Consider the following 13,566-nt stretch of genomic DNA (forward strand, 5'->3'; position numbering starts at 1 on the left):
GGTTCAAACTACTGGCCGCTCCATGGAAGAAAGATGAGGCTTTCTACTCCTGTAAAGATTTAAAACCTCGGAAACCCTGTACAGGGTTGCTATGGGTCAGAACTGACTCGACGACACTTAACAACAACAAAAACAACAATTAATTTTTAAAATGTATTTTCTGCCCAGAGGTGAGCTATGAGAAAGTATGCAGTGATTCTCATCAGTAAACATTTCTATAGTTTATGTTTCAGGATAATTAGAATATTAAATAATATTTGTTTGTTCTACCTCTCCTTCTTTTCTTCCCCCCTTTTAAGTAGGTAACCAGTACATTATCTTTATTTGCTTTAAGGTTTTTTGAAGAGCAGAAAATAGAGGATGGTTGAAATATAAAGAGCTTCTGCCCTCCCTAAATGCTTAAACTCATCGAAGAGATGATGGTCACAGGAGGAGGAGCTAGAACAGACCTTTAAAGGTAATAAAAAGAAATAATAACTATAGTTGAGGACAAAAGGGAACATTTCTCTACAATTATGAAGACATGGAGGAGAAAGGGGAAATATTAATTGCCATCAGAGGCAGTGACCAGAAGAAGTGACAAGGTCTCCAGAGCTTGGGGAGATGACTGCCTATTGTGACTAGAGAAATAGATATCAGACCTCCAGCTTCAAGGACTGTAGCAGCAGAGCCTTGGGAGCTGAAGGAACAATTTATCCTGGAACAATGCTGGTTTCAGCAGCTATGGACTGATGAGCAATAGCTATGAGACATCCCCATTCTGTTGAGTAGAATAACACGCTAGAACATGAGTATGTGAATGGGCTAAAGATACACTCTAATCATGAGTCAGGTTTAATTCTCATCAGAAAAGTGGGATACAGACTCAGACATAAATTTAAATATATTTACAGATTATTATGTCTCTGAGTTTTTAGAAGTAATACTGTCAGAAGAATTGTAGCAAAAAATAGGAGAACATGATGGATGTCAGGTGTACCAAGATTGCAATTGGCATCCTTGTTAAGAAGAACAGGTGTGAGGATGAAAAGGTGAACAAAAAATGAAGAGCAGAATGAAGTTTCTCTGTATCTTAGTTGACATCTTCTTTGAGGCTAACTTACACGTTACAAAGGGAATAAGTAAGAAAACCAAACAAACAAACAGTAAAACCGCTGCTACTGAGTTGATTCTGACAAATAGTGACCCTAGAACACAGAATACAACAGGGTTTCAAAGCTGTTATCTTTCTGGAAGCAGAATGCCACAGCTTTCTCCCACAGAGCAACGAGGCTGGTGGTTTCAACCATCAGCTACCAAGAGCTTAGAGAGTGTGCTAACAGGGCTCCTTATAAAGAGAATTAAAGTAACCAAAAGTGGCAGGAGGTGAGAGTACCAATGAGGTAAACATCATTTCAGGGGGTGGAGATCTCAGGAAGAACTGGGCTGAGTAACTGTACCACCCATATCAGGGTAAAGAGCACAAATGTTAGGAAATTACAACCTAGTGTGTAAACATACCATCATTTCCTTTAGCTGTTCTCATTTAAGCTATACATTTTTATTGCCACCATGTTAATAAGAACCTATTCTCAAAAATGGAATCAAGCAGACCTGGACCCTAGAGCCCTTTCAAAGTCACAAAAACAAAAGGTCATGAAGGTGTAGTAATTGGGTTTCCTAACAAAAGAAGCTGAACACGGTGTAATGGTGTGGGATGAAATAGTCACACTTTCAGTTGTGCTTTTGAAATGATTTTGAGCTGTAAAAACATAAATAACATACTATTCTGCCTGCCTACTGCCCCACCTTCATTTATTCCTTCCCCTTTTTGATCTTAAACAATTTTAATAATTTAATTGTTTAATATTTTTTACATTGTGTTTAGTGAACCAACTTCAAACAACTTCTATTAGAGAAAATATTATAAACACATGCACGATGATCACCCAAGTATATAAGATCACAATCTTTTAGCCACATTTGCCTCATTCTTTCAAAAAAGAAAACGTAAAAGTAAGTGCACTTGATGCTCACTGTGTACCTCTTCCTTATGTCATCTCCCTCATCCTTACTTCCGCCAAAATAAACTCTTGAAGTTTATGTCTATTTGCATGTCTTCTACTATCTAAAACTATTTTTAGTATTGTCCCCATGTTTTAAAAAATAACATTAAGAGTATAATTAAAATACCAGGGACTTCAGAAAGATTGTAGAAAAATGGACTTAAAAGGTAGTGGATATTGTGACTAAAAAAATTTACGCTCTCTATGGCAGGCAGGACCAGTCACTGGAGAAGAATATCACATTTGGTAAGGTCAAGTGTCAGAGCAAAAGAGGAAGACCTCCAGAGAGATGGATTGGCAAAGTGGCAGCATCAATGGACTCGAGCATGGCAACAGTTGTGAGGTTTGCCCAGGACTGGGAAATGTTTCATTCTGTTGTGCATAGGGTCACTATGAGTCAGTACCTACTTGATGGCACCTAACAACATCAAGTTTTACTCCAAATTATACTTCCCACATTGTTGTTGTTAAGTGCTGACATTACCATTCCAACCCATAGCAACCCTGTGTAGGATTTCCAAGGAGTAGCTGGTGGGTTTGAACTGCTGACTTCATGGTTTGCCATTCAGTGCTGATCCTACAGTGCCACACCAGGATTACAAAGGTATAATTTACCCATAATTGGTGCTGTTGTTAGCTATCATTGAATTGGCCCCCTGACTCATATTGACTCCTGCACAATAGAATAAAATGATGACCAATCCTGAGCTATCCCTTTATTGGTTACTTATCATACTGCCCATATCTGTAGGGTTTTCATTATCTAATTTTCAGAAGTAGAACACCAGACTTACATATAACAAAATCCACTTATTTATTTTTTATTGTGTCTTGAGAAAGGTTTATAGAGAAGATCTTCAGTTTCACATTTAACAAATCATACACTTTGTTTCATCTCAATGATTGCAATCCCCGCCATGCAGGAAGAGTTGTCTAGCTTCCTCCCTGTAGTTACTCATGTACAAATATCCTCTTTCACACTTATATATTTGTGGGATATATGAATATATATATGTCCCACTCTTCCCTCCAAACCTATTCAGCCTTTGTCTCTGTCCACATTTCTACACACAGAATGCTGTTGTTCCCAGGTTGTGAATATATCACCATCTCTAACTCCTTTAGCCATGCATACCTCCCTGGGTCTTCACCTATTTTCATCATTCTTCTGCCAACCTTCCTATTTTTGTATATTGTCCTCCTCCTTCTTTGTATTGCCTTCTTCATCACTCAAGTTCATATATATCTAACCTCTAAACAATGAATTACTCCTCTGTGCTTCACACCCCTGACAACCATCAAAGACTGTTTGAATATGAAAACATATTCTTAAGTTTATACAATAGTAGTCTCATACAATATTTTATTTTTTCTTTTGTGATTGACATATTTCACAAAGCTTATGGACCAAGAAGCAGTTGTTCGAACAGAACATGGGAACACTGAATGGTTTAAAATAAGAAAGGTGTGCAGCAGGGTTGTATTCTTTCACCATACTTATTCAACCTGTATGCTAAGCAAATAATCCGAGAGGCTGGGTTATATGAAGAAAAACGTGGCATCAGGATTGGAGGAAGACTCATTAACAACCTGCAATATGCAGATGACACAACCTAGCTTGCTTAAAGTGAAGACTTAAAACATTTACTGATGAAGATCAAAGAGCACAGCCTTAGGTATGGATTACATCTCAATGTCAAGAAAACAAAAATCCTCATCACTGGACCAATAAACAACATTCTTATCAATGGAGAAAAGATTGAAGTAGTCAAGGACTTCATTCTTCTTGGATCAACTGTCAACACTCATGGAAGCAGCAGTCAAGAAATCAAATGATGCATTGCATTAAGTAAATCTGTTGCACAAGACCTTTTTAAAGTGTTGAAGAGCAAAGATGTCAGCTTGAACACTAAGGTGTACCTGACCCAAGCCATATTTTCAATAACCTCATGTGCATGTGAAAGCTGGACAGTGAATAAGGAAGACAGTAGAAGAATTGATGCTTTTGAGTTATGGTGTTGGAAGAGAATATTGAAAGTGCCATGAACTGCCAGAAAAACCAACAGTGTTGGAAGAAGTGCAGCCTGAGTGCTCCTTGGAGGCCAGGATGGCCAAACTTTGTCTCTCATACTATAGACATATTGTCAGGAGAGACCAGTCACTGGAGAAGGATATTATGTTTGGTAGGGTGGAGGCTCTTCAACACTTAAAAAGGTCTTGTGCAGCAGATTTGCCTAATGCAATACGTTGTTTGATTTGTTGACTGCTGCTTGCACGAGTGTTGATAGTTGATCCAAGAAGAATGAAGTCCTTGACAATTTCAATTTTTTCTCTGTTAATAAGAATGTTGTTTATTGGTCCTGTGGTGAGGATTTTTGTTTTCTTTACATTGAGATTCAGTGCAAACCAAACTGTACTGAAAAACACAAAATCAGTAGTTCAAACCCACCAGATGCTCCTAGGAAACCCTATACAGCGTCACTATGAGTTGGAACTGACTCCACAGCACTTAACAACAACAACAACAACATAAGACATAGAATAGTTTCCTCTTGCCCCAGCTCCCAACCTGTCCTCTGCCTCAGTATTTCTGTGGAGCACTAAGAAAAGGTCTTCAGAAACAGATGGTAGGTGGCTGCAGACTTCTCTTAATTCAGAGAAGCACACCACACTCCTTAATAAGAATCTGGTACAATCCTCTTTGTTTGCTCCTTGCCTACTTCTATGGCAGCTATCTCTTCTTACTGCTGTACCAATTTTCTCTCCTCTCTCTCTTCATATGGGCCTGTCACTCTTGAATTTCAGTTCACCAGGTTGTCTTACAACTTCAGTTCTCTAGCAGCCTCCAGAAACTATAATTTTGTAAGCTATCTAGCTTGATCTCATTGTTGGAGTAGAAGAGGTATTCTTGTGTGGCTTTATTCATCCTAACTGAAGTCCAAATCTCTTTAAATGGATGATAAGAAACCAAGACTAAATCTGTGGCATTGAATCAATTCTGAGTCACAGTGACCCTATAGGGGTAGGACTGCCTGCCTCATTGGTTTTCTTTGGCTGTAATCTCTACAGGAGGACCCCCTGTGCTGTAGTGGGGTACTAATAGAAAGATCAATGATTTGAACTAACCAGCTGCTACATGGGAGAAAAATGGAATTGTTTGCTTCCACAAAGATTTGCAGCCTATGGAATAGTTCTCCTCTGTCCTTACAGGGTAGCTATGAGTTGGAATTGACTCAAAAGCAAAGGGTTTGGATTTCGTTTAACTTTTGCAGAAGAAGATTGTGATTGGAAGATTGAAAGTGCCTACTTGGAATCTACATGATGGAACTTAACAACAAAAACAACCTTTTAATTAGCAGCAGAAACCAAAACCAAAAACAAACAAACAAAAAAACCCACTGCACTGAGTGGATTCCAACTCATAGCTACCTTTTAGGACAGAGAGGAACTGTTTCCTAGGGTTTCTGTGATTATAAATCTTTATGGAAGCAGACTGCTTCATCTTTTGCCTGAGGATGACTGGTGTGTTCAGACCTCCAATCTTGTGGTTAGCAACCCAGTACTAAACCTACTGCAACACAACAGTGCTGTGGGATAAACATTAGACTGCTAACTGTAAGGTTGGAGTTTTCAACTCAACAGCTACTACTCAGGAGAAAGAAGAGGCAGACATTTCCATAAAGATTATAACCTAAGAAACTCTATAGTGTCACTCTGAGTCCAAATCATCTCAGTATGGTTGTTGTTAAGTATTGTCAAGTCAATTTCAACTCATAGTGATCCTGTATAGGATTTCTGAGTTGTGGCTGGTAGATTTGAATTGCCGACCTTGTGGTTAGCAGTACAGCGCCACACAGCAATGGGTACAAGTGGATATCAAACACTGCTGTATACATTTTTTTGCATCAATTTACAAATAATCTAATCATTTTCTTTAAAAGGATCAATATTTCCATCTATATGAAATTATATCTATTGTTGTTGCTAAGTGCTGTCGAGTTGATGTCGACCCACAGCGACCCTGAGGCTATAAGTCTTTATGAGAGCAGAAAACCTCATCTTTCTCCCATGGAGCAGCTGGTAGTTTCAAGCTGCTGACCTTAAGGTTCGCAGCCCGATTTGTAACCACTACACCACCAGAGCTCCTTATATTTTTTGGGACTATTTAAACTCCCAGTGAAATATTGTATTTTATTTTATTTCAGACTTTTTATTGTGAATGGAGTGAAGGTTTATAGCGCAGATCATCAATTTTATATTCAACAGATCTTACACTTTGTTTCATATCAATGATTGTAATCGCCTCCATGAAGCAACAATTATCCCACTTCCTCTCTGTGGTTCTTATTTCTGTTCCAACCTCTTTCCCAATTTTTCTGAACTTAGTCCTTAGGTAAATGTTACCCATTTGATCTTGAGTAGTTGACCATTCCATGGTGAGCATACCTTACTAGTGTTGTTATCTTTCTTGTGTACAAAGAGCTCTGATAGCTTAGTGGTTACGAATCGGGCTGCTAAACTCAGGGTCAGCAGTACAAAACTACCAGCCGTTCCATGGGAGAAAGATGAGGTTTTCTGCTTCCACAAAGATTTACGGCCTTGGAAACCCTGCACAGGTTCTCTATGCGTTGGAACTGACTCCACGACACATTACCATACCTACATACTGTTTGGCTGACAATTGGACCAAGAGAGTGAGTTCTGTTCCAGACCTGAAGGGTGGCTGAAGGCCATAGTCTTGGGTTTCTCCAGTTCCTCTAGTCTTTTCCTGACTAGTTAGCTTAGTCTATTTTATACTTTTGAGTTTTGCTTGACATTTTCTTCCACTCTATGCTGGAACTTCTAATGTGATCTCTTTCAGAGCAATTAATAGTGGTAGTCAGGCATCACTAGTTCTTCTACGTTCAGATTCATGTAGATTTATTTTCACTTGTTCCATTAGTCCATTGGACTAATTGATTCCAAGCATCTTCAGTTTTCATCACTCTTCTTTCTTCTGCACATGGACTGAATAATTGTTCTTTAGATGTTTTTGAGATCTCATTCACTACTCATAAAAACAGAATGTAAAACTTTGTCTTTGTGGACTATGGTATGCCAATCAACTATGGTGTCCCCTGAGACAATGGTTCTAATTCCCAAGACCCAACAACTCCTTACCTCAAGGTGTTTGATAATGTCCAAGAAGTTTTCATCATTTTGTCCCCTATATGCTCTACCACATTCATAAGTATGTTTTCATTAAAGGTAAATGCCCATGAACAAACATCCTCTGTCAAATCCTTGTAAGTTTGTGAGTAGATTCCCACTCTCCCTCCCATACCCATTCAGTTTGTGTATCGGTTCAGGTGTCTGCAAGTAGAACACTCTTGCTGCAGGATTGTGTATATAGCATTATTCCCTTTAACCCTTGCATTCTTCCTTGTGTCTTCATCTGCCTTGATCATTCTTCTTCCAACCTCCCACTTGGGTTAACATGTGTCTGTCCTTTATCCAGTGAATTACTCTTGCTTCCCTGGCAATTATCAAAGAATGTTTCTTTTAGCTTGAAACTTTTTTCTTTAGTTTTTTACAATAGTGGTCTCACACAATATTTGTCCTTTTCTGATTGATTAATTTCACTCAGCATCATGTCTTCTAGGTTCATCCATGTTATGAGGCATTTTGCAGATTAATTGTTATTCTTCAATGTTACATAGTATTCCATTGTGTGTATGTAACAAAGTTTGTTTGATGGGCATTTAGGCTGTCTCCCTCTTTTTGCTATTGTTAATAATGCTGCAAGGAACATAGGTGTACATATATTTACTCATGTCATGGCTCTTATTTCTTGGGGATATATGCCAAGTAGAGGGATTGCTGAGTTATACTATATTGCTACTTCCAACTATGTGTGTAAGTATCATATTGTTTTCCACAGGTTGTAGCATTTTACAGTTCTACCAGCAATGTAGGAGGGTTCCAGTCTCTCCTCACTCTCATCAGCATTTGTTGTTTTCTGTCCTTTTGTGTTTTTTAATTTAGTTAATTGTGAGGTGAGATGATATTTCATTGCTGTTTTTATTTACATCTCTCTAATGGCTAATGATCATAAACGTTTCTTCATATGTTTGTTGGCCACTTGAATGTGTTCTTGGATGAAGTGTCTGTCCATGTCCTCTGCCCATTTTTAATTGGGTTATTTGCCTTTTTTTTGTAGAAGTGTTGTAGTTTTCTATAAATTTTAGAGATTAGTCCAGTGTGTGATATGTCCTTGCCAAATTTCTTTTCCCTGTCTGCAGATTCTCTTTTTACCCTTTCTAAAATCTTTGGTGGAAAATTTTGTCATCTTTCCATTTCATTTTCCATGAACTTTTTGAAGTCCACATATGGAGTCCTGGTGAGGCATTTTGGGATAAAGCACTGAATCACAAGGTCAGTTTGAACCACAAGATTGGCAGTTCAAATTCACCAGCTGCTCCTTGGAAACCTTATACAGGGTTGCTATGTGTTGGAACTGACTCAATAAATGTCACTTAACAACAATATATATATATAATAAACTTCAGTTAATAGCAAGTACGTCAGATTTAGCAAGATTGCAATTATTTCTCATCTTGAGATTTGCTTCTGCTTATTTCATTTGACATGGGAGTTTTGTGGTATTTAATGTTTATGATTGGAGCCTTGATGGTATAGTGAGTTATGCTTTGAGCTGTTAACCATAAGGTCAGCAGTTTGAACTCACTAGCCACTCTGTGGGAGAAGCACGAGGCTGCCTACTCCCTTAAATATTTACTACCTCAGAAACCTCAGGGAGCAGTTCTCCTCTGTCCTATCGAGTCCCTATGAGTCAGAATGACTTGGTGGCAGTGGGTGGGAAGCTGTCAGTGGAGGCTCAGTGGTGGAATTTTCACCTTCCATGCAGTTGTTGTGAAGTGCCATCAAGTCAGTTCCAACTCATAGCGAAACTGTTTACAATTTTCAAGGAGCAATGGTGGGTTTGAGCCACTGATCTTCTGGCTAGCAGTCCAGTGCTTGTCCTCCATTGCCACACTAGGACCCCAATGACCTAGTTTAATTCCCAGTCAATACATCTCAAGTACCATCACTGCCCGTCTGTCAGTGGAAGCTTGTGTGTTGCTATGATGCTAAACAGGTTTCAGCAGAGTTTCCAGACTATGACAAACTGGGAAGAAAGACTTGGTGAAAATGCCATGGAACACAATGAACTAATCTGCAAATGATTGTAAGGATAGCACCACACTGGGCAGGGTTTATCTCCTGTGCATTTAGTTGTCATAAGTCAGGGCTCAACTTATTGACAGTGAACAACTATACAACAGGTTATAGAAAGTTCTGTGCTTCAGAATTCTTGGGCATTACAAAATAAATAGACTATGGGTTCCAGGAGCTGAACCATTTCCTTTCTGGAGTCATGACATCATGTATTTAAAAATAGCTAGTAAGAAGCGAGACTGCTTTAATTTTCTAATATCAGGACTTGAAGGTAATTGCCTAAGAAGTAGTCAAGGGACAGTTTTGAAAAATACAGGATATGTGCTTTCAAAGAAGGTGTGCATATAATAAAGGGTGTATTTATTAATCATTATTTTATTAATTTAAATAGACAATAAGGGATGACTAAGAACATGTGAGAATGAATCAGTAGCATTTATGCCTGGGTGATTCAGTTACAAATTGCTTGTTTCCAGACTAGAGGATAGTAATTATTTGTACATTTTGCTTAAATAGAAAGTAAGCTGTATTCTCCTCAAACTAATGCCCAAACCTATACCTGGCCCAGGTATAATGATGAGTAAGTTACAATTTAAATGTACCTTTCAGTCTTTGTGCAAAAGAACAAATCATTCAGCTGCAGGCTGAAGAGCTGTCGTATATGCAAGAGAAGACAGTGGGGTACAGAACAACAAGGGAAAGGCTGACAGATAGCAAGTGGCTGCTTTCAGGATGAAGCCTGTTGCAAAGCTATCAGAACTCAAGGTGGATTACATTATGCAGATGGAAGAGAGTTACCTGCAAAATTAACTCCTCCTATAACAAGCAGAGCTTTTGTTTTATTTTGATTTAAGATATTGTTTAATTTCAATGTTTCCTAAATATAACCTGGCTCTGCCAGACTGTACCACCACTCATCTCTCAGTTTGTCATACTGTGGTGGCTTGTGTGTTGTGATGCTCTAAGCTATGCCATAGGTACTTCAAATACCATCAGGAGCACCCATGGTGGACAGGTTTCAGGGGAGTTTCCAGACTAAGATTAGATAGAAGGAAGAGTCCATCCACTTCTGAAATAATTAGCCACTGAAAACCTTATGAATATCAGTGAAACACTGTCAGATGCAGTACCAGATGATGAGCCCCTCAGGTTGGAAGACACTCAAAGTATCACTGGGGAAGAGTTGTCCCCTCAAATTACAGTTGTCCTTGATGATGTGAATGGAGCCTTTGAGACCTTCATTTGCTCAAAACAGAAAGGTCAACTCAGAAGGTTATGGTGGTGTTGGTTATGTGCCATGGAGTTGGTTCATAACGACCCTGTACAGGGTTTCCAAAGTTGTAAATCTCTACAGGAGCAGAAAGCCTCATCTTTCTCCCACAGAACAGCTGGTAGTTTTGAACTGCTGACCCTGAGGTTAGCAGCCTGATTCATACCCACTATGCTACCAGAAGGTTATAGTGACTGTTTTTTGAAATTCCAAAGGGGTAATTTTGATCCATTTTCTTAATACAGTGGGCACAGGTAGACCACAGGGGCTTATTATGAAGAAGTTTTCAGAAAACTGAAAACTGCATTGGTGAGAAAAAAGGCCAGGAGAGTTATGCCAAAGGACTTTTTACCATCACAACAATGTATATTCTTCAAGGACAGCAAGCTTTGTTCTATGGGTGTTTCACTGCTATATGTTATCCCTTCCACCCCACAACCCTGATCTTTGCTGCTCTTCTGCTGATTGTCCACAAAGTCACTCAGTCCAGTCCTTTCAAGGCTTGATTTCAGCTTTCTTGAGTGTCAGATGTTCAAACTTAGTTTTGTGTTGATGTACACCTCTGCAAATATTATATATTGTTTTTAACAATGAAAATAATGACATAGTTGTTAAATATTTTTAAATGTGAGACTCTTACCCTATTGCTTTTATATAGTCAGTACCCATTCATGGTCATATCCTGAAATACTGTTTGTCTAAATGAGTCTCTGTCTCCATAGATAGGAATAGATGTATAGACATCCCATTTACATTGCAAGGTCTGTCCAGTTAGAAGACTGTTCCACCTTAGAACAGTGTCTCTCAAACTTTAATGTGCATCAGAGATCATCTGGAGATCTTGTTTAAACGTAGATTCTGAGTCAGTAGATCTGGGCACCTGGGATTCTGCTTTTCCAAGCTCTCACATAATACTGGAGCTGGTAGTCTATGGACCTCACCTTAGATAGTGAAGCCTTAGATAGTATAGTTTACACTGAGTAGTAAACAGTTGCTGCTCCTGCTGCTGTGTCCCATCTAGTCGTTTCTGACACATAGAGACCCTGTATAGTGTTTTCCAGCTTGCAAATTCTTATAGAAGCAGAAAGCTTCTCCCACGGAGTGTGTGGTGGATTCATACTGCTGGTCTTGCAGTTAACAACCCAACACTTAACCCACTACACTACCAGAAGTGTTTAAATAGTAAACTAGGTTATTGTAAATTACCCCATTGTTGTTGTTAAGCACCATTAAGTCATTTCTGACCCCTAGAAAACCTTTATAGGGTTGCCAAGGAGCAGATGGTGAGCTTGAACCACTGACCTTGAGGCTCAAACTGACTTTAACCCACAGGACTCCAAATTAGCCATATGTGTGGTATATCTTCAGAGAAGCTGCCAATTGACCCAAATGAATTTCACTATCACCTCTAAGCTGTAGATTAAAGTCTACATAGCCTTCAGAGAGTTCTGCCCTACAAACAAGGTCAGAATGGTTTCAGAACACAGAGAAAACAGTCTACTGCGGTGCAAACAATTTCCTGCTGATTTATCTACCAAATGGGACCACCTGCACTTCTCCTCAGATTGCGGATCAGCCAAACCTTGCAACATCTTCACTGATGATACTAATCAGGTTCAAGCTTTGGTCCTCTAGAAATCAACATGTAGGACTTCAAAACAGAGACTGACCTAATCACCTTTTCAATTAAGGGAAAAATCCTCTTGACATACAAATAAGGCTTTTTTCCAACAACTCCCAATGTAATTGTACTCATAGCCTGTAAAAGGAACTGAAGCCTTAGGTCATCTATAAATAGCAATAAAAAATTATCGTAAAGATACCATTAATTGTACTTGTCTTCCTAGACAGCACATCTAGACACTGAATATAACTTGTAATGTTAAAGACATAAAACAGGAAACGTGGTTACAGCAAGTAAATGAAGTATTATGTAATTACCGTATTTGTATGTGCTATGAAAACACAAGATTTAAAAACAAATCTTTCTTCTTATTGACTCATCAGTATGCAATAAGAGACTTTGATGTTATTAAGTGCTCTTGAATTGGTTCCAACTCATAGCGACCCCTATGTAGGATTTCCATGGTTGCCAATCTTTGCGGAAGCAGAAAACCTCCTCTTTCACCTACAGATCAGCTGGTGGATGGTGTGGTTCACAGCTCAGTGCTTATCCTCCTAAATGTTGGGTTGACGCTTACATACCCCAAGCACTGAGGAGGGAACCCCTTATATTATCAATACATTATCTGAAGTTAAAATGGAAACTAAAACCAAAGCTATCAAAATATTGTTTAAAAGTGGTAAGCATTATATTTTTTATTCTATGTGAGCTCCCAACCAAGTATGTTTTTAGTAAAAATTACCCACAATGGCTAGACATTACTAATAACAGTGATAATTCATTAAAACTAATTATATCAGAGTGAGGGTTGAGGGTTGATACCCTATGATACTAAAATATTAGAAACTCTTGCAGAAAAATTGTACAGGATATCTTACTTTTGTTAAGAGCCTTTTAGTCAGTTCCAACTTATAGTGAACCTGTAGAGAGTTTCTGAGGAGTGGCTGGTGAGTTTGAACTGCCGACCTTCAGGTTCAAACCTTATGGTCCAGTATTTATCCTAAAGTGCTAAACCAGGAATCCACAAGAAACCTTAATGGTATTAATAATAGTTTTCTTACATGGAGTGCTATGTAAGTAACTTATTAAGAAAGTAAAAAAGAAACACTGTGGCAATATTAGGACATTTCTAGATAAACAGAAATGAAAAGAAGCTGTAAAAGCTATACCAACCTTACAAAGAATAGTAAAGGGAATTCTTGGCACAGAGAACCAACAGCAGAAGACAATAACCTGAGATTAACATACATGACGTTATCACCCAGAATTCAGTCCAGGTATAGAAGTATCCATAGTAAAGCAAACCTACAGGACTGAATATAGGGACCAGAGATATCAGATTACAACAACAACAATGAAAAGTCCACAAAGTAATAAGAGGAAATAATTATATTGTTGTTAAATGCTGT

Source organism: Chrysochloris asiatica, unplaced genomic scaffold (genome assembly GCF_000296735.1).
Source record: "Chrysochloris asiatica unplaced genomic scaffold, ChrAsi1.0 scaffold00169, whole genome shotgun sequence".
In the NCBI taxonomy this organism is placed as follows: domain Eukaryota; kingdom Metazoa; phylum Chordata; class Mammalia; order Afrosoricida; family Chrysochloridae; genus Chrysochloris; species Chrysochloris asiatica.